General features: G+C 38.2%; 1 protein-coding gene and 1 long non-coding RNA gene across 3 annotated transcripts in view; both read left to right on the plus strand.

The window, feature by feature from the left end:
- The window catches only part of LOC105154175 (uncharacterized), a 217,939-nt gene that overhangs the window by 86,106 nt on the left and 105,680 nt on the right, over positions 1-26,153 (plus strand). The gene's annotated exons all lie outside the window — the stretch shown is intronic.
- LOC147909245 (uncharacterized) overlaps positions 19,823-26,153 on the plus strand; it is a 76,935-nt gene continuing 70,604 nt past the window's right edge. The window contains exon 1 of the long non-coding RNA XR_015545638.1: positions 19,823-26,058. This is a non-coding gene — a long non-coding RNA (uncharacterized LOC147909245). The remainder of the gene's footprint in view (positions 26,059-26,153) is intronic.

The raw sequence follows: 26,153 nt of genomic DNA on the forward strand, positions 1-26,153 counted from the left end.
TAGAATATTAACAGTATTTTCACGCTATTTTACGCAATGCGACGTCAAAATCGCAACAGCAAAATTAACGTATTTCTTTTTAATTTCACGTTTGGTGCAGTCCTCTGCACGTATATCACAGTATATGCCGTTCATTATGTACTTTTTCTAATGTTTTAAACTTTCGTATTATGTTTTTTATTTATTATGCTACAGAATATATGAATAAAGTATCTAGTATTGGGCATTAATAGATTGTTTTATGTTTTAACTGAAATAATCGATTACAAATTTGAAATGTACGGAATGTTCGATAAGTTTTAACAAAGCGCTCGTATGCAGATAGAGCGGACTAAACTGAGTCGAAAAGTCCTCTACTATTTTGCCATTTTAGCAATAATGAACGAAATACTAATTTCTAAAAATTGTCGAATAAACGGATAAAATCGACACATAACACAATTTTAAGATTTCTTTCAGAATTCTTTATGAAATATCTCAAGTGTTCCTTAAAGAATTCATAAAGGTACCTTAAAATTATTGTCTTATGTGTCGATTTTAGACGTTTTATTTATAAGATTAAAAAATTACAAAAATTGCAAAATAGTAGAGGACTCTTTGATTTAGTTCAATCTGCTCTATTTATACACTAGCGCTTTGTCAAAACTTGCCGGATATCCTGGTAAATATGATATAATCATTAATGTAATCAATTAATGAAATTATCTGTGAAACAATTGTTTACAATTAATCGATTGTTTCTTTTGAGGTAAAGTAATCGATTAAAAATTAATTTTATTAATTGTGAATCGTAAATTTTTAATTATATCTAAAAAAAATTATATTTATAATTTTTATTGCTATTATTAAAGAACTCTTATTAATGAATGTGTTTGTCACGTCGAAAAAAATGTTCAAATCGATATTGGTCGATGAATTATTTTGTTTCTATGTAAACTGGAAAAGAGATTGCGTATACATTAATTGTTTATAAGTTTGATCTATTCCAAATCTGTAACCAAAAATTAACAATTAATAAATGACGATTAATTTTTTAATTAGTGGTTAGCAATTTTTATTCAATTGATTAAATTAATCTCAATTGCAAACAGCAATGTACAGGGTGTCTCACAATCACCGTAAAACATTGTCATAGCGTATTCTAGAGGTAAAGTAGAGTAAAAAAATAATGATACGTTACATTTTTGTAATAGGATTTTTGTTTTAGAATGTTCCAAAGAATTTAGAAATAATAATAGGAATACAATACAACAAAGAAGAGTTTAAAGCCTTAAAGAAGCAAAATAGTTTTTATCTTATAAAAGCAATTAAAGTTATGCTTAAAAATTCAAAAAATTATTGCAGCCTCAACATTTCCGTAAGATTTTTACTCAACTTTACCTCTAGAATATGCTGTGAAAGTATTCTACTGTATTAAATATTTGAATGAAGAACAAAAGAATTTAGAATTAAAAGTAATATAAAAAGTGTAGGACCTTAAAAAAAATTAAATAGGAACGAAAACTCTAACATGCAAAGTACCGCGTTATTTCCTCTGAGCACAGAATACGTCGCGCATGATCACATGTGTGCGATGACAATTGCTCGGACGATCACTTAAGGATTAGTACGAGCACGTATACATAGAACGTGCAAGCTTTACGAGAGACATCAATCATTGGAATTGGAAGAATATTTGGTTTACGGATGTAAAATGCGTGAAAAAATAGACCACATCGACGACTAGGCAGTGGATAAAAAGTACGTTGTCGTTTTTTGCTCCCTTTCCACTCCCACTCTCCACCACAATCTACGAAAACCGCAGCCTCTGGCATTTTTTTCAAAGCTCTTCAATTCGCGAAACGATTTTCGCAGCATACGAGATATGCATTTCCGAGAATTCGCGCCCTATCTATATATCTACTCCCTCTCAATCCCCACCCTCGTTGCATCCTCGCGCTACCCGCACTCCCACGCCACTCATTCCGAAACTCATTTCGCGATATGGGATAAACAACGGCATTGTCGGAAAACACGAATGAAGCTCGAACGAACGTACCTCCGCCGCAGTACTGTACGATCCAATTACCACCGTGGTGTGTCGCGATTGCGTATCAACTATGCTTAATTTAACAGAGTTTTGATATTGTCTCTGATTATCGACCTGCTCGAAAAGTACGAACATTTACCTGTTATCGCCCCGTTAATTTCAGTGAAAACAAATTAATGGGGGAAACACATCAGGGCAAGTGATATTTAAAAAAGTGATATTTATTCGTTATCATCCACGTGAGATCTTGCTCTTTGACATAATCGATGTAGAGTATGTAAGGGACAAAGTGTCGGTGATTAAAATGTCCGGTAGCGAAGTAACGACACTTAAACGATTCCCTTGACTTCCCGGTTGACTTAACTTTGCTCATCGCGCCGTTCTCCCCCGCCGGGATTAATAAGTACGAAACGGTACGAGGGTTACACGCGATCCTCGCGCGAGATATCCTCGTCGAGTAAAAAAAAAATTTGTCGCGCAATCGATCGATAAGAATGTAAGGGGGGTGCACCGGAGAAAACTGAAGGGTGGAAAGGAGGAGGGGAGAGGGGGTTACGTACTTTGCGCACATCAAGCGTACATCAAGCGGCAGGTACGTACGTACATTTATCGTGTATGAACTTCAATTTCGTGATGGAAGTGGATTAATACAATTTAATGGCGTCCCGAGAGAATTATATGCACGTCGACATCTCGTACCTCGATCTGCCTACAAATACGCTGAGACGTGTATACGTTGCACGTATTGCATCCGTAAGGGTGTGTACGTGGGTGTATGCACCCGCACACGCGGACCCCCGAGATGTATATCGGGTTGAAGGGGGGTACTAGTACTCGGCGTGCTTAATGATAATGGGGATAATAATAATTTAATTTAACACTCCGCGAGAGAAGGAGGTCGCGCTCTCACATTGAACCGCCGCGTCGGTCCTCTCCGCTTCTCCTTCTCTCCCTAACCCCCTCTCGCCAAAATTCCTCCCTCACAGAGTGCAGTATGCAAATATCAAAGAGTTGTGTCCTTCATCTCTCAGTTTCTCCAACGTCGCTCAGCTTTGGTCTTAATCTTTCCTGTTATTTATCTTGACTGTTTGTTCCGAATCTTTTACGACTACAACTTTCTGTAGTTCTTTATCTCATACACTGTCCTGTGTAATTTTTGTTACGATCCTTAAGAGACTCGTTTCAGAAGGCAATTAATCTGCATTTATTCGCGTATCTTTTCGCTTGTCTTATTAAACGGAATTTACGCTTTGTTTCTCCCCGTCTCTCTCTCTCTCTCTCTCTCTCTCTCTCTCTCTCTCTCTCTCTCTCTGTTAACGCATACATTCTTTGATAAAAGTCACGATGAGTACATTCAGTCTTTATCTTTATGCGACAATAACGAGGTAATCGTTTCTCCAATATTGTTCAATGTTGCCCGAGATAATTATTCGTATACGCTCTTAAGGGATCGAAATAATCTCGGAGTATTAATAAATTGAATTTTTTTTTTTCTTTCTTTCATTTTTACTCTACTTACGTAATGATAATACGAAGGACCGCGCGTGTCATTATCTAATGTGCTCTCTTATAATCTGCTTTCATATGTCGCTTTTGCGTTCTAATTTTATGACTTTACGTTTCTCTGGTGCTTTTAGGAACTTGGACGCTTAGAGAGAACACAGTAAATCTCTCTCTCTCTCCCTCTCTCTCTCTCTCTCTCTATTTTTCTATTTTTTTCTTTCTCTGTTTTCTTTCTCTTGAACTAGTGACTCGCGTACGAGGAAGAAGATAAAAAATGCGTATGCACGATTGCGAGAGGAAAAAAAGGAACAGCCGCACGCTTATGAGAAATGCAAACGACATCGTGGGAGCCGAGAAACGACTGTCATGGTCGCGTTCACATTTCTGCTTCTATTTCCATACGCTCGTGTTATACGCTTGCGACGCGGAAAATATGAAGTCACATCGCGGCCTCGAGAAGAGAAGAGGGCGTGTGCAAAGGACGTACGCGTAATAATACGCGTTTAACTATCCCCTGGACTTTTAACCGGGATCGCTAGACTGCCAATTTTTCAACATCGTATTTCTCCGACGATCAGATACGGCCGCATATTGCCCGATGTCCGTATATAACACGAGATTTCGAATAAATCCGTATCTATTCGCGACCAAACTCCTCCATCACGTAATAAATCGTCTATCCGTACGATCGTGCGGTATTTCTACATAAAATGGATACTAATCGCGAACGTTACTGTTAGCTTGAATTGAAAATGCTATTTAATTTGCTATTGCGAAAAATTTCTTCTATTATGGATAGACGATTCTCTTTCACTCTTTACTGTAAAAAAAATTTCATAAATTACAATAATTATACCTGATGGATAATTTTGGAATTTACTATTAAAGATGTTGTATTTACTCACGTAGATAAAGTTACAACTTATATATCAATAAAATTATTCTTTTTTTTAAGTACTAAAACAGTTAGCAGAAGTAAATTATTATCTCGAATATTACTAGAATATTACAAAATTTGTATTTGTACATATCGCAAAAGAGAGACATAAATGATCAAATTGCGAGCAAATTAAAGACTATTGCGAAATAAAAACTGGAATGAAAATAAATAATTGTTTTTATTTCGCAGTGCGATCTCTATTTATTTCTGTCTTTTACAATTTGCAATTAACGGACTTTGTCAATTTGTACATTTGCATACAAACTATGAGATATAGAGCAGGATTAGTTGGACCAGTTTTTATTCAAACTATCATAAATCTTCACACATAATTTTCTAAAAGAAATTATACAAAAATGAAAGACCATACCATTGATTTTGATATGTGCAGTTTCTTTGGCATCTCAAAAATAAATTTGTTTACATACATTATATTTTTATACGTAACATTAAACATTTTTTTTACAATTTAAAGTGGTTCCCTTCAATGGATGCTCGTCGATATCTCCTTCAAAAATTCAATGTACATTCGCGATTTTAATCCCCTATGAATATTTCTGAATCACTCAGATATCGAGTCCACTTATTAATTAATTCGCTTCCCATGAATACCGTTCCTATATCGATTAAGTAAACACGAACGGTGAGTTTCGGTATATTCTGTGTATACTCGATTGTTGAATCGGCAAGAGAGGTTGGAAGCCGCGACCGCGATGGCGCATAAACCGGCATGGTGCGGATGGTTGGCGCGAGAGAGCGAAAAACCGGACGCCAGGGGGTTAACGATGCGCTGCGGCACGGCGGTGGTGGTGGCGGCGGCGGCGGCGGCGGCGGCGGCGGCGGCGGCGGCGTCTGTTACCGTTGTTACTATCGACGAAATTACGATACCCAGCGGGTGAGTTGGCTGCGGCGAACTGCCGGTCCCCGCGCGATAGTTTCGAGACGTAACGCGCGCTATTCCGTTTAACCCTACAACCCCTGCAAACGTATATACGTGTTGTTTGTCGGAGGTCGAAAAATCGCGACGTGTCGCGCAGATATCGCAGTTTTTTTACGCGCGAGAGACGTGGCGTTACGTCGATTTCTATCGCGAGCGGAAATTGCGCGTGCTGCCGACGAGAATGCCGTGCGAGAGACGCCCGGTAGGTGTACTTCAAGAGATCGTAGAACGACATTTAATCTCGCGCTCGTGGAAGACATATACACGTTGCGCCATATCCGTTTGCCGATTTTTACGACTATCCGAGAAGCTCGCGAATTATGAAATATACATTGAATTCTGTCATATTTCTATTGTAACTTGTCATCGATATTTCCTTCTTATTCTCGGAAAAAGAAACTATCCTCAACTTTTAGGATATATCATAGCGACGATTATGGTATTTACATGCGTTATTATCATTTTGTTATTCTTTATTGTAAGTTATTGTAAGTTGTATAGTTATACGTATAACATTAAATAGCTGGATAGGTGATAATCTCGTGATATTGGAAAAGCAAGACCTCCGGTCATTGCGATCGTTGGTCGTCTACGCCCGTCGTTTGGTTTTAATTGCCGGCCGTAAAGGTAGTTCGAGTAGTCAAAGTGCCGCAATCAAGTTAACGAGGCAACTTTTACGTTCATGAAGAGCTATATTATATATTCCGCGAACTACATTATATTATATTATATTATTCCGTCCGCGTATTCGTGGTCGCGCGAGCATTATTTTCGCTCGAGGTTCGTGCGACGCGTGCTCGTTCATAACTACGTGGTAACCTCGTCGTTACTAAGTATCTCTAGATACGCGACTATCTGGCTCGTCTTCGCCGTGTGTAAGGCGCACTAAGTTTGTCCGCACGTTCCCTCATCCGCGCGAATTCTTTGGCCAACTTTGGGACCGACTCCCCTCAGGAAAATTCGGATTCAACACCATCTGCGTGCTCGGAAACTTTTCGATACTCGACATTAAATATCTTTGTGAGCCTCGAATTAAAGTTCCATTCAAAGTTAAGTTTGCTTTCGAAATTAAAAGCGATGGACAAGTTATCGTTATATATTCGCACATCTCTTGAATTTAATCGGGAAAATTATTTTCCCCATATATTACTTGGTAATTAAATAAAAAAAAATTATTATTATTATTATTATTATTGTTATTATTGAGAAGCAGCGCTAATAAAATAAACTTTATAAAAAAAAGGCCAACTGCATCACTAAAGATGAGGTGTCAGCGATAATGCTATTTATGAACCTAAATCTAAAATTAAATATATGCTTAAACTGAAAGAAGGTAATAAGAAATAATATATATTGAGATATATCAACAAACATTAAACTAAATTTATAGTGATGTAATATATAGAGAAATAATTTGAATAGGCAATAAAATGAGTAAAATAACTAACAACGTGTGAAATGATACAACATCAGAATAGCAATGAAGAAAATTACATACATAAATAGATGTTATACGTGCATAATAATTTAAGTTGTAAATGAGAATATGATATATGACATATGTAATTGATATTTATGTATATATACGCGCGCACACGCTCACACACACACACACACACACACACAGCGCGCGCGCGCAATCCTAGGCGCATGCAAACAAATTTTACACATGCACATGTAAGAAAATAAATATTATGTAATATGAGAAATAATGAAATGAAAAATAGAGCGGATGTTAAACAAAGTAGCAGTGGAGAGGAGCGAATACCCGGGAGGCAAGGAATTAAAATATTGTAATTTGCTGCAATGAAAAAACGCAGTATGAAATTTATAATAATACGATTGGGGGCTAATTGATAAAAATTAAAAGTTTACTAGTAAGATGTAAGGCGAAAAATAATGATAAAGCGATAAATTATGATAATGTTCCTAGAAGTAAGTCCATGGTACACAAAAAAAAACTTAAGCAGTAAATAAGCAATAAACGAATTGACCAATTATAGTAGAGACCATAAGATCATAATCGATAAGTAAATCGCTAAAGGCATTGCGGTGTACCGATTTGAGGAATTACTGGGCATTTCTGAGCATTATTTAAGAGAATTGTGTATTACAATAAGCATTATGCATTAGTAGGGCGTTACCAGGGCATTACTAGGGCATTACTTGTTGGGCATTGGTGTACACAATTTTGGTCAGCAGTTTACCTCAGTCAGTTATAATGTAAGCATTATAGCCAATCCAACATGTTGATTTTCTCACTGCTTACGCCTTACTACTTAAGTTTTTTTGTGTACTATGGTCCTAAGGCTAATTCTACAATGTGCTCTTTGTTTCCTATTTGTCTCTGTTTGTCTCTTGCCTTTTTGATCAATTTCTAGTTTTATTAAAAATGGCATGCGCTTGTATTTGCACATACATGCGCACTTACAGGTGTACTTATACTCTATAAATTTTATATATCCATCTTTCCATTTTTTTCATGTACTCTACGTACTGATTGGTTCCATCAATTTTCATCAAGGCAATCAAAAATAAGACAAGATTGGCCAGATTCTTTTAGGGAGACTAAATTGTGACAGTGTATCCTAGTTGTAGCTGAACATTAACGACACACACATACACACGGATATTATTTCAGAAGCGTAGATATGTTCAATTAAGCGATTAAAATACCTACAACCTGCATTACATAATGCTTTTTAACAATGTATAAAAGTTAATTTTATGTAGAGTCCCTCCACCACGATATGTTGCGAGAGCTCGTTACCAGTTTGCACGCGATAGAAACGACGAATATATCTATACCTGTCGCTCCTCTTATTGCTGACGTTAATGCCATTTCTCGGAATTTCTCGCTATAAATTGGGGTCTTAATAATACAAACGAAGAAAAATGAACATTCGTTTCGATCGTGCAGTCACATATACATACACCGTTGGTATTCTTTTTCCCGTCGAAATTAGAGACACAAAGATGAGATCACGCGGCACATAAATGTCCGACATTCGTATGAGATGTTTCAAGATTGGCGCGCATCTGTTCGCTGTGCACGCTGCGGGGGATCCCCTTTAAGTGCATAATTGATGTATACGAGATCAACTGGTACAGCGATACATGGTGATTCATGAAAGGCGATTCTCGTGCAGTGCCCGCGGGCGTTAGGCAAGCTATCAATACTTTCGCATGCAACCCGGCATCCAAGAGCTAGTACGGATCCAGTAGGTGTTATCGGTAAGGCAATGTATCGAAACGCCAAAGATAGGCGGTTGAAAGTTTCGAAATATCTCGTAGGTATCTTTCTACTGATAACAAGGATAGGGTCATAGATTTCTGTAGAAGTACCTAAATTGTTATCGCCGTAGACAAATGTGAAGCCAATATCAGCCAATTTGATGGGAGAAGGAAATGACGATAACTTTCTCTTTACCTAGGCCATATTCAGATTCTCACTCGAGTATCGCTCAGGTATTATCTTATTCTTGTTGTTTACCGAACGTTAAACAAGGATGACGTAACTTCCGGGGAGCAACCGAATGGGAATCTAAATATGCCCCTAATTATGATCAAACAGTAGCATATCGAATATGTAACATTATAAATTTTATTTTCCATGTTTATAATGAAGAACTGTATATTTCTCTATCCATGCAAAATTTAATTCTTAAAATAAGAAAAAAATATTTTTTAGTTTTCGTACAATTTAAAAAATATAATTATAAAAGATATAATTATATCCGAGGTGATGTTCATATTAGATTATATAGATTAACGTACAATATTCACTCCATACACTGATTTCGTAAAGCACATATTGCGTACAATATTGCGCATATATTGCGCACAATAAAAAGCACGTCACGCGCTTACGAATGCAGTCTACGTGATTAGAGTTCTAGAAAACCAGAGATGCGAGTCAATCGAATCAGTTAGATTAGAAATGTACTGATTAGATGTATTCGGTACTACAATCGCTCACTGAGCGCTTAGTGAGCGCTCTTGCACCTGTTTAGTTATTGGAATATACGCCAATCAGATGCAAGAGCTCACTGAGCACTCAGTGAGCAGTTGTAATATTGAATGCACTCATTGACTATCTAAATCACGTGAGCACGATATCATTTTTTCCTTATTTATGATAATTAATCAGGTCATACTCTTTAGCCGATTTATAGACAACCAATTAAGCGATATTCTTCTATGATGAAGATCTATGATTTTTGATCTTTTAAAGCTCAATATGTAACATGCTATCTCAGCTTTAGCTTGATTCGTAACGGACTATCGCGGACTGAAATATTTAGGAGTAGAAGCAGAGAAAACCAAAGATGCGACATTGAATCGGTTAGGTCAATTTGCTGCTATTATATTTTTCAGTATACCGATTGGCTGTCTAAATTACATGATGATAGTGCCATTTTGTGTTGTACAACAGCTAATCAAACTATTCTAAAGGACGTTCTATAATGTATCACAAACACTTGGCAATGCTTCGACAACCAAGAAGCATCAACAATTACTATTGATACGTTTTGATTGGATGCATTCAATACTACAATCGCTCACTGAGCGCTTAGTAAGCTTTTGTATTTGATTCTGTTAGAGCTAAAAAAGTAGACCAAACAGGTATAAGAACTCACTGAGTGCTCAGTAAACGATTTGTTTGCGACACATTGTAGAACGCACTTAAAGGTCATTCGCGAACATTTTATCCTTTTTAACATTTGAAAAACACCAAAGAGATGAAATGATACTCGCGAGGATTGCGAATGTCAAATGGAACGTACGCCAAGAAGAATCTCTGATTTTTTTTTTAGAACTCTAACTATAGCATGTAGCGATTTAGGTGCTTTTATAGAAATCTGGAGATAAGGTGTGAGCGTGAGGGAATAGGTATAGCGTCTAGCATATTTCGCGTCCATGTCTCTGAGCCGATCTTTAGAGGAATGCGCGTTTAACAGCGAGTCCGAGATACAAGAGCGCGCTATCGTCTCTCCTTCCAAAGCACGAGATTACAACGCCGAGGTACATCGTACGCGCTCGATCTCTCTAGGATGTGCACGCGTGATAGTTTCGTAGGTATAACGTCGCGTCATTTCGCGTGCGGCCGGCATTAACGCAAACTCGCGGCTGACACTCAACCCCTGATGAACAATTATCTTACGAAGCTTAGGTCGCACGCGCGCCAGCGAGCGAGCGAGCGAGAGATTCAGGCGATGGGAAAGAGAGACGCGCTCGCTCATGAACCGCGCCGGGAAATGGGTCGCTGTAATGGCCACGGTAAAGTCCTCGTGAAAGTTGCACGGTTGTTTATGGTCGCGCTACACGCACTAAGCCGAGTTGGGCGATGGACGCTGTAGCTGTGCGCTCCGCTTCACTCTCTGCTTCACTCAGCCCGCTCGTCGACGCGTATAAACGCCCGACGAGTCGCACGGCGCGCAACACACGGATTTATTCCTCCGCTCTAACCCTGCCTGATTCCTGCCCTGCTGCGATAGTCGGATATAAACGTAAAAGTGGTAAACGTCGACGTCGCGTCGCGTCGCGGTAAAACATCAGAGTGTATATGCTCGCGCGTATATATACGTATGTATATCTACGCGCGCGTTAAATCGCAGTACGCGACAGCCGCTTGATTAAGGGAAATGTTCGAACGACGCGGCTATTACCGAGTTACGCCCCCGCCCGAAAAGAGGAATATTACCGGGAACGGTGAATATCCACGAATCGGTTATGATAACGATACGATACCGCGCCATTGACGCCGCTGTTACGGCCGTCCTCGCCGCGACGATGGCGAGGACGGCGAGATGCGCTCGTAACCCCGTTATACTAGCGTTTACGAGCGACGCGATGGCTAAAGCCTGGCATTGTGAAGTATAGGTATAAGGTATCGAGAGAGCGATAGAAGATGCAGCATTAGTGGCGCGCATTAAGACTGGAAACGCGAGGTAAATAAAACTCTTGAAGAAAATTCAGTCCGAGTTCGGGTTCGAATTCGGAGATGATGACTTTTCACAACAAATTCTTTACAGTGGTTTAAGATGCTCATTAGCTCATCAACATTATTAATAAGTTTGTTTATTTATCATATTACATATTTTTATTTCAGAGTTCAGGATTATGTTTTAAGATCGACAAAAATAAATGGCGCGCAGTTCGGATATTGCGGAAATTGAAAACGGAAATTCACATAAAAGTATTATTAGGCATCAAAATTCGCGTCGATCGAATAAATATACTTTCTCGCTTATTTGTGAAAATTTAATCTCTTTTCAATAGCGAGTACTTATCTCAAAAATAATTTGTAGACGTGTTTATGGGTTTATACATCATATATCACGTACACATTTTATATCAATAAATGATATTATTATATCAACATTGACAAAATTAACTACGAAAATTAAAGGGCGTATCGTGATTTTCACAGTCAAATTTAGCGACACAAACATAGCTTTATTTTTGCAACAACGATCTCGAATAGCATTCGTGAGTTATTTGTGAACGCCAAGTTCGTGCACGGTGACGGGACAATTAGGGAGAAATATCGAGATGAAAGGAATTGTTCCGCGAGTTGTATCCAATTGTATCTATAGGATTGTATCAGTGAGGGCAATTAGTGCATTGTATTAATTTACGACAGATACGGCGCATGCTTTAATTAAAACAATTTCAGACGGTTCGTCCATGACACGGCTATGACACGCAAACTCGAAAATTAACGAGAACGACTTGGTATTACCACTCGACTTGTAATTCAATTCTCGTAATTGTCCTTTCCTTCCATGAATTGCTTAAGATGACCGACGACTATTTTCAAATTGCCGTTGATTTGGGCTAAAAAACCTAATATAACAATTGATGAATTCTCCGGAAGAACGTCTCGAGTTTATGGCAATGCGTGTGTGTCGACAAATGTGAAAAATAAATGTTTGAAAATTTGCATATGAATGTTATTAAACATCAAGAATATCGAATTTTTTCTCTTATTTATGTTATTCACTTATTATTACGTGTCAAGAAACCAACTAGAAAGTTATAGTTTTCTCTGATTAAAAACTAAATTAAAAGATTTGTCAAAATAATATCTAATATGATTGCGACGCGCAGAAAGGAAAACAAATGTCCTACAGTTAAGCTATTTTTCAGAAAAGAATTTCTGAATTGTCGCAAACAGTTTAAATAAATAGATACACGCATTGTCTTTTATGTAATCACATCTTCACGCCTTACGCCATCCTCTTTGACTCGACAATCAAGACATTTGTATCGTGTCGAGTTACAGAGCACTAATACGGTGAGAGCACGATAATAACGAGTCTTCGTTAAAGACGCGGAACCTGGTCGCGATGATTTAGTTTTACGCGCGGCGACGCTTTATAACATCGGCGGAAAAATATTTCCAGTATTTAAATCCGCCGTTTCGCGGCTTATACATATGCATCGTTTTACGAAATTGCAAAGGCAACGGCGGCGGCACCGCGGGGGAGGGCGGTGCTAGAAATTTCGAATTTAAACGAGCCTATTTGGATTCCGACAACCCCGCCATCCATTTTTGCCCAGAATGTCCGGCGCGGCTGGTATCCGACAATCGGCAACCGGTAATCAAAATAATCGCCGGCGGAGCTCGTTCGACCCGCGGCGGAATAATCCCGGAAACATTTCTGCGTCGTGTGCGTTACACGTGACGTAATGCGGCCCGCGACATTTCTCGGCGAATCGTGCGAAACTTCCGTTTAATGTTTCGAAATAAAATTAGTGATTTACATTGCGCGTGATTTACATTTTATCGCAGCTGTGTGCCATTGCTTATGAAATTATTTCAGCGTCATTTCTACGAAGATGGTTCGCAGCGTTAAGTATTTATTCGTAAATCATTGGGGAATCTATAAAAAGACACAGTTGTGTGCGATGTAAGATAAAAATAATACAAATATCTGTAGACAAATATAATTGATGGAACATAAATATACGTGCGATGTATCTACATTTCTCAAGTCTTTGTGGACAATTATTTTTATTTTGATAATTACGCGCCTCACAGTAAAATATATTGTACTTGTGTTAAAATTGATCTTTATTAAAATTTTTTTTGATGAATTTTTAACAACCCAAATGTTAATTTAACATAATGTCATCGTTATTTGAACATTTTGTGTTAAATGGATTTTATCACTTCTTAATCTTAAAATAACGCAATTTATTAATTGTTAAATTAATTTAAAACTTAAATTCTAAAATGAATGAATAAAATGTGTCAATTTAACATATTATAAATGTTAAATTAACATACATTCATCTTTTATTCATTTAGCTTAGAATTTATATTTTTTTAAACTACATTTTCCAACACAATTTATTTCCAAATTTAAGTTATTATTATTAAACTTATATTAAATTAAATTATTTGTTTATAATTTACATCGAAGTATTAATTTAAATAAAAAATTAAAATGAACCATTCGATACACGCAAAATATATTAAATTTAACACAATTTTCCAACCATCGTCGTAGTTCTATTTAGCTAGTTTTTCCGACAATTGTTAAATTCTGTGGATCAGTTACCCTAGACTTTGTCTAGGACGTGCGCGCGTATAATGCACCGTGTGAGGAGCCGCTAAATTAACCGAAGGGTCGGCCGATCGAATGAGAGCCGTTCAATTAGGACGTAGTTGCTGTTGTAGCTTAATGAAAGATGCAGTTTACTTGGGCATAACGATCTCGCGAAACTGGGTTACCGATCTGCGGAAACCGTCGAATAGATTAAACCGCCAGCAGTGTTCGCACCATCGTGTGCTGCGTTTCAACGCTGAGCAAGGTGATTCAAGTCCGCGGCTGCAATATTGAACTAACAATAAGTCTTCAAACGAAGCTGAATTAGGTATCCGATCAAGTCGTGACTCTCCCTCTCTCTCTCTCTCTCTCTCTCTTTCTCTCTAGGGTTTACCCTAGAACTAAAATAAATGCTTAGTCAATCAATCAATCTCTCTCTCTTCCTTACTCGGAAATAGATATGACAAAATTTCCATATAACTATGCACGTTTCATCCAATCGCGCTCTGTTATAAAATAATAAACGTTGCGAAATTTTTAATAGCATATTTTACGACTTGCACGCGTACCCGGAGAATAATAACGCCGTGACTGTTAATAACGGCGACGAGGGAGCGATACGCATTTTTATCACCTAGCACCGGCTGATACCCAGTGCAAGGGAAGGGAATTCCGTTAGCGAATTAACAATATACACTGCGTCACCTGGAACAATCTCCCGTAAATTAACCGACTTTTAATTATTCCCGTTACCGATTAAATCGCGACTCGTGCAACGAGTCTTAGTCATCTGGAGTACAATCATACAAATGCGGAAGCACGATTTTTGATCCGATCGCCGGCGTCGGCCGGTTTTACTTTATACATATACATGTATATATACGGTACAAGCGCGCCGAAATTAAGCGACGGCGTGCGCGGAATTCCGATCGCTTCATCGAGATTCGACGCAAATATGCTATTAAAACAAATGGGATCGACCGGCGCCCCATTGGGCCGTGCTAGCGACGGAAGAATACGCTTAATTACGAGCCTTAGAATTCAATTACGGGCCACGTAGCCGCTTGTAAATTTCCGGCCGGTTACCGGAACCTCGTGTTACCCCGGTGCTGCGATAATGCGGATACAATCGTAATTGCGTAATTATGCCCCTTGCGGCGTAAATTTCGTCGTGGCGCGCTTGGAAAATTTGCCGCCGCGCCGGAACAATACGGCGACATTCGTCACGAAACATTGTCAACTAATACACTGCTTTTTGCACTTGTAAACGCTGAGGAGCCGTGCTCGGCGCATATTACTTGCTAATGGCTTATTTTTCATACTGAATCGTTGCGTATTAGCAACATACATTTAATAAAATTGTGCAAGGGTGAGTGATAATAATAATAATAATAAAATAATAATAACTTTGTTATTGAATGCATCACAACTTAAGATGAAAACATTGAGATTAAATGGAAATATTTGAATGCAACCGCAAGTGACGAGATTGCAACAATAATACAGCTACTGCAAAGCCTAAGCAGAAAATTTGAAACTATAGATAAGAAGAACTATAAATAACAAAAGAACGAAAAATTTAAGATAAGAGTAATGGAATAAATAAATAAATATATGTACAATATATATATATATATATATATATATATATATATATACAGAAAGCAACCGAGAACGAAAGAAAAAGAAATAATGAAGAAAAACGGATGATGGATAGTAATGAATTATAGTATTTAACAATAGTATATGAAAAGGTGCCACGGAATTTTATAATTAACTAATTATATCTAGAATATATTTTAAAAACGTTGTGTTTAAACCGGTGTTTGTTAAAATTCTTGTGTTGAATTTTTAACATATTTCAGTATTAATTTAACAATACAATGTGATTATATTATTTGAATATTTTATATTAAATTAATATTTACGTTTCTTAGTATTAAAATAACACACAGTTTATGAGAAAGTGAACAAATAACAAAAAATAGGTAGTTAAAAAAAAATAAATTTTAAGTTAAATAAATAAAAGATATATGTATTAACTTAATATATTGTAAACGTTAATCTTGAAGAAATATGTTTCCAGATTGTATAAAAATGTAACATTTTTAATGTTAATTTTTACATGTTAATGTTTGTTATCATTTAATATGTTCATTTCGTGTGAAATTTGATAGAAATTTTTCAACTGTATAAAATTTATTTTAATATCAATAAAATTGACATAGTCTCTGTGCTTTTCAATACACTTTGTTCGTTGCTGTACAATTTCCGTTATATCCTCGAAATAAAATATTATTTACAGGTTTTTCAGCCGTGCATGCTCTACATTTCATATTTTGGTCACTGGACATTGGCGAATCTCTCAGGACATCTTTGAGTGGACCAAACAGATAACCAAACAGATAAATTCAAGAGAGAGCGAGTGATTACTATCTGTTTGATTCATTCAAAAATTTTCTCAGAGATTGTCGATTCCATTGACCAAAATATGAAAATCTAGAGCATGTGTGGCTGATTAAAATATGAAAATGTAGTGAATGACTGAGAAAGAGAGAGAGAGAGAGAGAGAGAGGTCCATCAAAAACATTTTATTCAGAAAACATAACGAGCTTGTTAACAGATCAAGTGTATTGAAAAGCAAGGAAACTATAATGTGTTGGAAAATAATGTAAACGTAAATTTCTATTTGTGGTGCTTCAATAAATTATATAAATATTTACATTCTGAACTTAATTATCAAGTCACTCTCGTACAATATTTCTATATTTCCCACTAATACAGCAACATTTTTTCCTTGTAGTAATATAATGTATATCATAATTATTTTATTTGTTAATTGCAAAATTTGAAATCTCAAAATTGTGATGTATATTATGGAGTACAGAGAGTATTTCTATCTATCATATCACGGAAAAATACGATTAATTTTGAGACCTGGGATTTAATTATAGATCATACATAAACGTTGTGTGAATTCATGTGAATTCGTCATAATACGGAAACAATCGCATAATCACGTCTAATGATATAAATTCCGATCCAGTCCGACAACGTCCATCCGAGGTACGTAGAAAATTTATGGAAACAATACGTATAATTCGTCACGGAATACATTGCCGACGATAAATTGCCCAAAGAACGACCGGTTCTAAATCGTTTACGAAATTGTCTTTAATTTAAACGAATCCTTTACCTGACTTGTGTGTCGAATCTATCGCTGAGAAAATTCAGAATACCTTATATAATGACACGGAGGAAATTATTTCTTTCCAGAAACTAATTGACTACTTTCAACGATAACAGATCTGTTTAACCACACTTTTCTTCTTTTAATTCCCGAAAACCCCTGACTCAGAGGATACGTCTTGTTTAGATAATAATCCTATCGCAAAACCCTGCTAGTCCCAGCAAAAATTCACGCCAGAAAAAAGGCGGACGATGCGTCAGCAGCAATAGCAGCAGCAGCACGATAAAAAAGAGCGTCCGTCTTCACCCACGTCATGCGTCACGCACGCGCCTCATTATACTTCTAGATAGACCTTTTTTCTCCAGCGTGAGGGATGCGTTAAACTGCCCTTCGTTCGCCGACCGCAACCACTTTCAAGGACAATATAATAAGCGCGCGTGTTTGCGCGTCACCCGCCATTGGGGGCTCTCATGTTACCCGTAAATTGACTCGTTTTCAATTAACGACGATTTTAAGCGATTAAAGCGTGCCACGCCACGCCTCCTCCCCGATGCGATGATGACGAGTACCATCTGCCGTATACGCGTTTCGAGCAGCGCACGCAGCCCGGCGTTGTGACGTCGGAAAAAGTAGAGTGCGGTGCATGAGGGAGTGAATGAGTGAGTGTATCGACACCATCGCATCGGCGTCACCCCCGCGGGAATTGGAGGGCTCGCGTTTGAAAGCGTTTCTGATAAAAACTTATAGGGAAACGAGAAATTTGAGTTTACAGTTTGTAGACAGATCTACGAGGATCGATTCGAGGATTGGTTATTTTCCGAATGGCATTCTCACGACTGGAGGATGATTTTTCAAGCGCCACGAGAAAAGGTGATCGAATAATGTTATTATCGTGAAAATAAAAAGCGACGAATGACAAATATTTTTTTCATCTTGTTTATCAAGATGCAATATCTATCAAATGTTAGAGGATAAAGATTTTGTCGACGCCCATGGTCACTTTGGTCTCGCGTGAGTGCACGCGCGTTGTCTATCTTTGTCTATCTCTCGCTTTTTTTTTTCTCTCACGCACGAAGCGGGACAAGCGCATTGGCAGGGGCGAATGTAAAAACGCTCAGCGTGCTGTCATCGAAAAGTCGAATATCCAAAACGTCGACGAAGTAATACACTACTTTTGGAGCTGTTAGGAGGACTACTTCGAAGCTGTTGGCATGATGAATAAATATTTATAATATCCTTCGATATTTTTTTTCTCAATAATCCTTACACTTCTAAAGTAAATGATAGTTTTGTCAGTTTCGTAGAAAAATAGGAAGAACAAATAAGAAGTGCGTAACTCTTCGCAAGATAGATTTCTTCAAAAATTGTATTAAATATTATTTAATTTACAGAACAAAATATAATAGATATCTACATATCCATATAATGGATAACCACATATTTATATGATGTCCATATTTACTATAAATAATATTAGTAGATATCGAATAACTGTATGTGATCACCAAAGTGACTTTCCTACTTTGAGCGCTAGGACGAAATAATATAATCTATAAATAAGATCTGGAATAAATAAGGCCGGTATTCATAGTCGGTTCTTGACTGTCTTAAGATATAAATCAATCACACAGACCTATATTAATAGGTGTGTGTGTGTGTGTGTGTGTGAATATGTGTGTATGTATTATCTACACACAAATCTTTTATATATAAAAAAATGAAAAATTACATTAATATGTTATATATATATATACATATATATATATGTGTGCAGTGGATATGTATGTATGTATGTATGTAAATATCTATTGAGAGAGAATATATTGGTTTAGACAACCCATGGATATTAATGAGATCTCGAATTACGGACATTTGGATATGTAGAGTATATCTAATGACTTTATTAAATATTCATGAATATCCTTAATAGCTGTTGAGAATATCGAATGGATATCTGTTGTAACAGATATATTAAGAGAGCAGTGCTCTACCCTTGCGTGTCAGTCGGACGACGTCCGTATGTCGCGACATGGTGGTCTGTTCTTCCTCCGTTATCGCCACGTTAGATCCCATAGCGAAGCCCCGCATGCTTGCTGTGCTCGTTGCCGCGTGTGCGAGAAAGCCTACGTATTACTTCCGTGTTTATAAAATAAACGAAAGAAGCGTGGCGGATGGAACGAGGGTGCCTTCTTGCTCTTTCCCATTCTCTCTAGTCTACTTTTACTTGCGAGGGAACACACCGATGCAATCAGGAAAAGGAGAGAGAGAGAGAGAGAGAGAGAGAGAGAGAGAGAGAGAGAGAGAGAGAGAGAGAGAGAGAGAGAGAGAGAGAGAGAGAGAGAGAGAGGAGAGAGAGAGAGAGAGAGAGAGAGAGAGAGAGAGAGAGAGAGAGAGAGGAAGAGAGAGAAGAGAGAGAGAGAGAGAGAGAGAGAGAGAGAGAGAGAGAGAGAGAGAGAGGAGGAGAGAGAGAGAGAGAGAGAGAGAGAGAGAGAGGAGAGAGAGAGAGAGAGAGAGAGAGAGAGAGAGAGAGAGAGAGAGAGAGAGAGAGAGAGAGAGAGAGAGAGAGAGAGAGAGAGAGAGAGAGAGAGAGAGAGAGAGAGAGAGAGAGAGAGAGAGAGAGAGAGAAGAGAGAGAGAGAGAGAGAGAGAGAGAGAGGAGAGAGAGACAGGAGAGAGAGAGAGAGAGAGAGAGAGAGGAGAGAGAGAGAGAGAGAGAGAGAGAGAGAGAGAGAGAGAGACAGGAGAGAGAGGAGAGAGAGAGAGAGAGAGAGAGAGAGAGAGAGAGAGAGAGAGAGAGAGAGAGAGAGAGAGAGAGAGAGAGAGAGAGAGAGAGAGAGAGAGAGAGAGAGAGAGAGAGAGAGACGACATGACGCATTTCTAAATGTTTTTCCTCGTGGACGCCGGCTGTGTTTTCCGTAACAATGGCCCGGACCTGCGCAAGTGTTATTGACGGAGTCGCCACGGTCGACAGAAGGCAGCCCCGACGTGTGATTATCGTGAATTGGGTTGTGCTGCGCGATACGATAATAACGGAGGAAACAAACAGTCGGAAGTGCCTGACGTGTCTCTCTCCGATTTTCATTCAATCGTCAATATATTGCGGAGAGCGGATGAAAAATGAAATGCGGATAAAAGAATGCGTGTTTTTCAGATATCGATGGCATTATAAATTGAGAGTTGTGTCTGTAATTATTTACTAGAATAGTGTTGGAGAAAATATCAGTGATTCTGTGTCGTATGTAGTGTATGACACGGTGCAACGTTTGCAACACGATGAGATGTAATTCCAATATGCCGTTTGTCGCATCGGCTATTTGTGGACAAATTTTGAATGTTGATTCCGATTTCAATTATAAAGAATTTATTCGAGCATCTCCAAAACTGTTATTCCACAATTGAATCTGCATTCATTCTATAGCCTGTTAACGTTGATTCAATCGCTTTGTAAATAACTGAAAATAAATCAGTGCTTTGACCTCTATATTTCTCTCTTCCGAATGCGATTCTTACACGCGGGAGAGAAAATTGCAGGGAATTAAAGGGTTATATTATTCAGTAAATAACTAGAGATGCAACACTGAATCGATTAAGTTGGATTGCCATTCGTCGTTTTTTCATAGATCACTGATTGCCTGTCTAATGCAGCAAGAGGCTGCGATCGCTTTCAGCGTTTCTATTTTTATTTCACGTTTAACGAACAATCAAAGACCTACTCAAAGACAGCCAATCTGGTTCTAAAGTCTAAAGGAAGTAGCATCAAGACTGTATTCAGAAATTTTACTCGTTATTTTATCCTTGTTTAACATTTGGTGAAGTTCTGAACGCGAACTCTCTCAACGGTACTTCTCTCTTACATAGGCACTTTAAATCAGACCATACACTTCCATCCTTGATTATTTAAGACTACTATTCAGATATCTTCTCTTTTAGACTTCTTTTTACAACTTGATCGTGTTTATAAAAGTAACATTTCTCGATCCGTTGAATAAAAAATGCATTGGCTCGCCAGTGCAATAAAAGCAGCTATCAACGAGACGAGATTTATTTGCATCCGTTGTCAGACAACGTATATCTGACCGTATTTTCTTAATTTATAACTATACCTATCGAATGGCACAAAATTCGATAACACTCTAATATTAATAGAAACATTCAACTTGGTGCTTTGACGCGATGCAATTCGCGACGAGATGGGACAATTATTACTCAACGTGTTACAATCAATATATTAACGACGCCAGAAATATCTCCGTTTTTCCGTCTAGGTGGAGTCTGAAATCACGGCGAAAACTGAATTTGAACGGTGGAGTAGCCTTTGAAGTGTATAGCGACGATCGTTTCGCTGTAAAAAAGTAATTTTTTTTACAAACGGGATGGTGCTTTTATTTGACGTGTTATAAAATACACAGTCGACACGGTGTACATTGTAACGTTTTCTATGGATAAGCGGCAAGCTCTCACGATCGAGCAATGACACGTGTGTACACCGCGTGCACGCGCACGCACGCACACACGCACACGTAAATATAGCGCGAAACATCGGTTAAATTTGCACAAGCTAAATAACTAGATCGCGCCGAGCATTACATTAATTATATTATTAGCGACGAATCATCCGGGACGGAATCGCAGACGGGTAATTTTGCGTGCGCGTGTCCGATTACGGTAACGCGTATTGTGTAACAACGCGGCGACGCCTGTTGTTGCAAAATATTTGCGAAGGAGAGAGCGTAGCAGTCGATCGATGCTGTCGCATTTATTGACACGCCGTCGTCAATAACTGCGCTTTTGTAAACTCCCCCGTTTCTGGACTGAGGACAAAGGCGAAAAATTGCCGACAACGAATGCATTGTTTTCTTCGAAATTTGCACCGATTGATTCGCGTATAATTTTTATATTTTCTCATTTAACGCCGTTTAATCCACCCAACTACCCCATGCGCCCCTGAAATACTGTTTGTTGATTAATAACAGTAAATCGCGATTGCCCGCCCTTTCATGAATTGCGCGAAAATAAAGCCGCGAAGGAAGAGCCGCGTTGTTGAAATATGTCGAGTTATTTCTTTTCAGCGTCAGCGTCAGCGTCAGCGAGGTATGTTCCATTGTATCCAGATTGGTAATTGAATTTTTCCAAATCGAAACTGAAGAGCGTGAGATTCATCAATAATTCCACGGCGAGTTTCCAGTAAATCGGCGAAAATGCCTGTAATTCGGGACCCCGTTAGGATGTAAATTACACCCGGAGCGATCATCCGTCCGCGCTGACTGAATTTTCCTTCTCTCTCTCTCTCTCTCTCTCTCTCTCTCTCGCATATTATAGGCAGATGGTGAATTACGAAGGTGGAAGAGAGAGTGGTGAGAAATCTAGCGAGGAACAGGGGGAATCATTAAGCGGAGTTAGTCAACCCCGGACTCGGGTTAAATTGCGACAGTCTCATTAACGGACGTGCCGAAATTGACAGTGCGGACTTAGGACGTTGTGTTTCTCGAAATAATCGCCACGATGTCGCCATCGTCCTCGAGACGAGAGAATTTAACGGGGAACATTTTAATATTTACAAGTAAGCGAACGTCATATTTGATCAAAGCGAATTTTGTTATTTTTTTAATGACATTTTTGCGTAAATTTTACAATTTGCGGTTCATGCAAACTGTGTGTCGATTACTTGACGATTTTGAAACACAGTCCTGAACTGAAATCAAAATACGTAATATGACAAATTAAGTTGACAAGCAATTTAATAATAAACATCTTGAAGCACTGTAAAGAATTTATTGCGAGAAATATTTTCCTAGCCAGGATTTAAGATTCGAGACTTCCCATTCCGTGACTTTAGGGAGTTTTTACTATTATAATTCGACTAAAGTTAAACTAATTTATTGCAATAAAATATGTGTCGATGGAATGTCTTTTTTAGACAACATAAATAAATTTTTGTTAATACTTTACGTATATTTCAGAACGCGTATCCCTTGTTAAATCATAATCCTGCGTAAGATCCTGCAATTAAACGATTAATGTATGAGAATAGAGAAAGCATAGCGAATCAATCAAATTTACTATTAGAAGCATTTATTATCACGTTATTACGATCATCGAATATTGCAAATGAGAGCCCGAAATTGTAGGCAAAACGGTATCGACTACCTATCATCGTGGTAATGCGCAAATATTAATTATTAAATTATTAATATGCACAAGCACTAATTAGTAAATTACCAGTGTGTAAATATCAATTATCAAAGGCGTCACTCTTGTCTTCCACATTACATAATCCATATCATTTAGATGTATGTACTTATAACAGCCAATCCAACAAGATGCCTTTTATTTGCAGACTTTTGGTATTTTGTTGCTTGTTAAAAAAAAAACTGATGTTGATTGACGTCAATTGTTGCATCTACCGTAACAACAAAACAATCGAAATATAACATGGATAACCCAGATAGCCTCCTCCTCCTCTTTGACATCGCCGATATCACTGCGAAAAGTATATATCGATACGCTCTTCCGCCATAACGGATCCGCTGAGATCACCCTCGACGCGCAACGTCCGCTCGCATTAATAGTCGGATTATGACCGCGGCCTATTATTATTCATAACGTATTATGACAATTCCATTGTGCTTACCGCGACGTTTTACGACGAACGGATCGTATCCGCGTATTGCCGCGCGGGTATTATTATGTAAAACATCGCGATGCGGCTTAACGTGGGACGGACGCGTTGTATCAACATCGCGTGGAGAAGCTTTAAGTGCTTCCCGTTCGTCCTTAAAAGCTCTCTCGTGTCTCTCTCTCTCTCTCTCTCCTCTCTCTGTATCTCGACCGCTCGCGTCCGTTTTGCCGAACATATTGTATACTTGTATAAAAACGTCGTTTTCGGACTTTTCCGACGACCCCGTTATATAAATGGGGATTGGAAAATAGCCGTGTTGCGAGGCCGCTTTCTCGGATACGCGAAATAGGATCGTGTATCGGAAGCAATCAATTTGGACAAGCCCGGGTCGCGAGTTTCTACGTGCCCTCTAAATAATTTGCGAGCGCCGATACGCTGCGCCGGGCGGCCGTCCGGTTGTATAACAACCGTTTGCGAATCCGTTAATAAAATTTCCGGCAAAGTCGCCGCGGGTTGTCCGATAAATTCCTAAGTCCTGCTCGACGGCGGAAGGAAATCGTCCCCGGGCGACGCGCGCGAGTCGATTCGCGATCGATGTAATGGCGTTACAAGCACATTTTCGGAATTGCGGACCGTCACGAGGGAACAATAATTCATGGCGGACTGCATTAAGTGATTACTGAAAATTTGCGGTATTTACCTTACGCCGTAATATAATCGCCGTAATATCATTCAACTCTGTCGCAATATGATTACGTACACGTCTGGATTATATCTGCCTTTCCATTGTTTTAATTATTCTGTTGTATAACTTAACGCTGCTTTAATTTTATCATCATAGATAAATGAGATTTTTAATTGACGATACGTCACGTGTGTCAATGCACACGTCATTCATTCTCTTGTAGCAGCGCGCCGGAAAATACCGTAGAATGAGTGAATCAAATGAGATGATATATTTCTCATACACCTGTCAATATTTATGCGCGACAAAGTAACTGTTCGAGTGCGGAAATTTTCATTTTACACAATAATTACACACACATATATGTATATATACGTCTTTTATGTTTACCGCCGTTGTCCTAATGAAAGACATTACTAATAAAACATCGCTAATAAACTGCGTCAAGAGTTCGCGCACATGAAACGCACGTAAAACAGAATTGTTGATATCGCCGCGTATCAGCCGCCGATCTTTTGTGCAAAACACACATCAACAATATCGCGTGTTTTGCGTTATGACGAGCCCGCATCGTTAAGGTGCATTACGCGTACTGTGCAACCGGTGAACAATAAGAGTCTCACCACTCATTGTCAGTGACGCGTGATTTCCTGCTGTTTGCAGCAATTGTCGCTCCACCGTTTGTCGAATTAACAAGGTGGAATGATGGTTACGTTATTACGGCTTATTTTTCGAATTTACGGCACCGACGCGATTTCGTTGTTATACTAAATTAATTACTAAAATATCGTTCTACGAAACTTGAGCCACTGAAATGGTCACGGATAACGCTTTAATATCATACGAGCGAAAATGTTAGGGAACCACCCCCGTTTGTCCCCGAATTCGCGGTTTCAAAATGCCGATCGCACTGAACACGAATGATTTGATGACTCGCTGGTTTACCGCCTTGTTAGGGACTAACGTTCGTGTCCTCTCTATCACCTCGTTCGCATTACGAGGAAAATTCATTTCCCAATGCTCACGTAGCAAAGAGTAAAAGATTGATGGTTTGCTCTTTGTTATAATTTTTCTATTATATTAAATATGATAATATCATTTTGTCAACGTTACAATAACTTTATTATACATATAAAATTAATTTGTAATAAATTGGATAATTATCAAGAGAAATAATGCTCTTTAGGCTTTCACGGCTGTTATCTTTAAAGATACCAGAAGATTTGCAAGTTATCGCCGTGTTTTTTTGTGCCTATTATTAATGCCCATATAAACAGAAATGAATGAAAAAATATACACGTCGGGAATAGATAATACTATGTTATTACGCTCATTTATAATAAAATTTTTTATTACAGCGCGATAATTAGAGCGCAAAATGGATAAAATATGAAATGAAATGCAATGAACAAAATGTAAAAATAGGTAAATCGTAGAACGTAAATTGACAGAAAAGTGATACAAGTAAAAAATTAGAATTGTGAGATAATGAAAGAAAATTGATCCTAAAGATTACTTTTGTGAAAAAATGACGTATTCATACATCGCGCATCTTTATATAGAAAGCTGTCACAATTCCGATGAGAGAAAAAAAGGTACAACTTTTTCATGATCGTTCGAGAATCGCTTTATTTCTATATATTTTTCTATATATTTCTTTTTCTGGAAACTGATAATTATCATAATAATG

Source organism: Acromyrmex echinatior, chromosome 7, assembly GCF_024713525.1.
Source record: "Acromyrmex echinatior isolate Ae372 chromosome 7, ASM2471352v2, whole genome shotgun sequence".
NCBI classification, from domain to species: Eukaryota; Metazoa; Arthropoda; class Insecta; order Hymenoptera; family Formicidae; genus Acromyrmex; species Acromyrmex echinatior.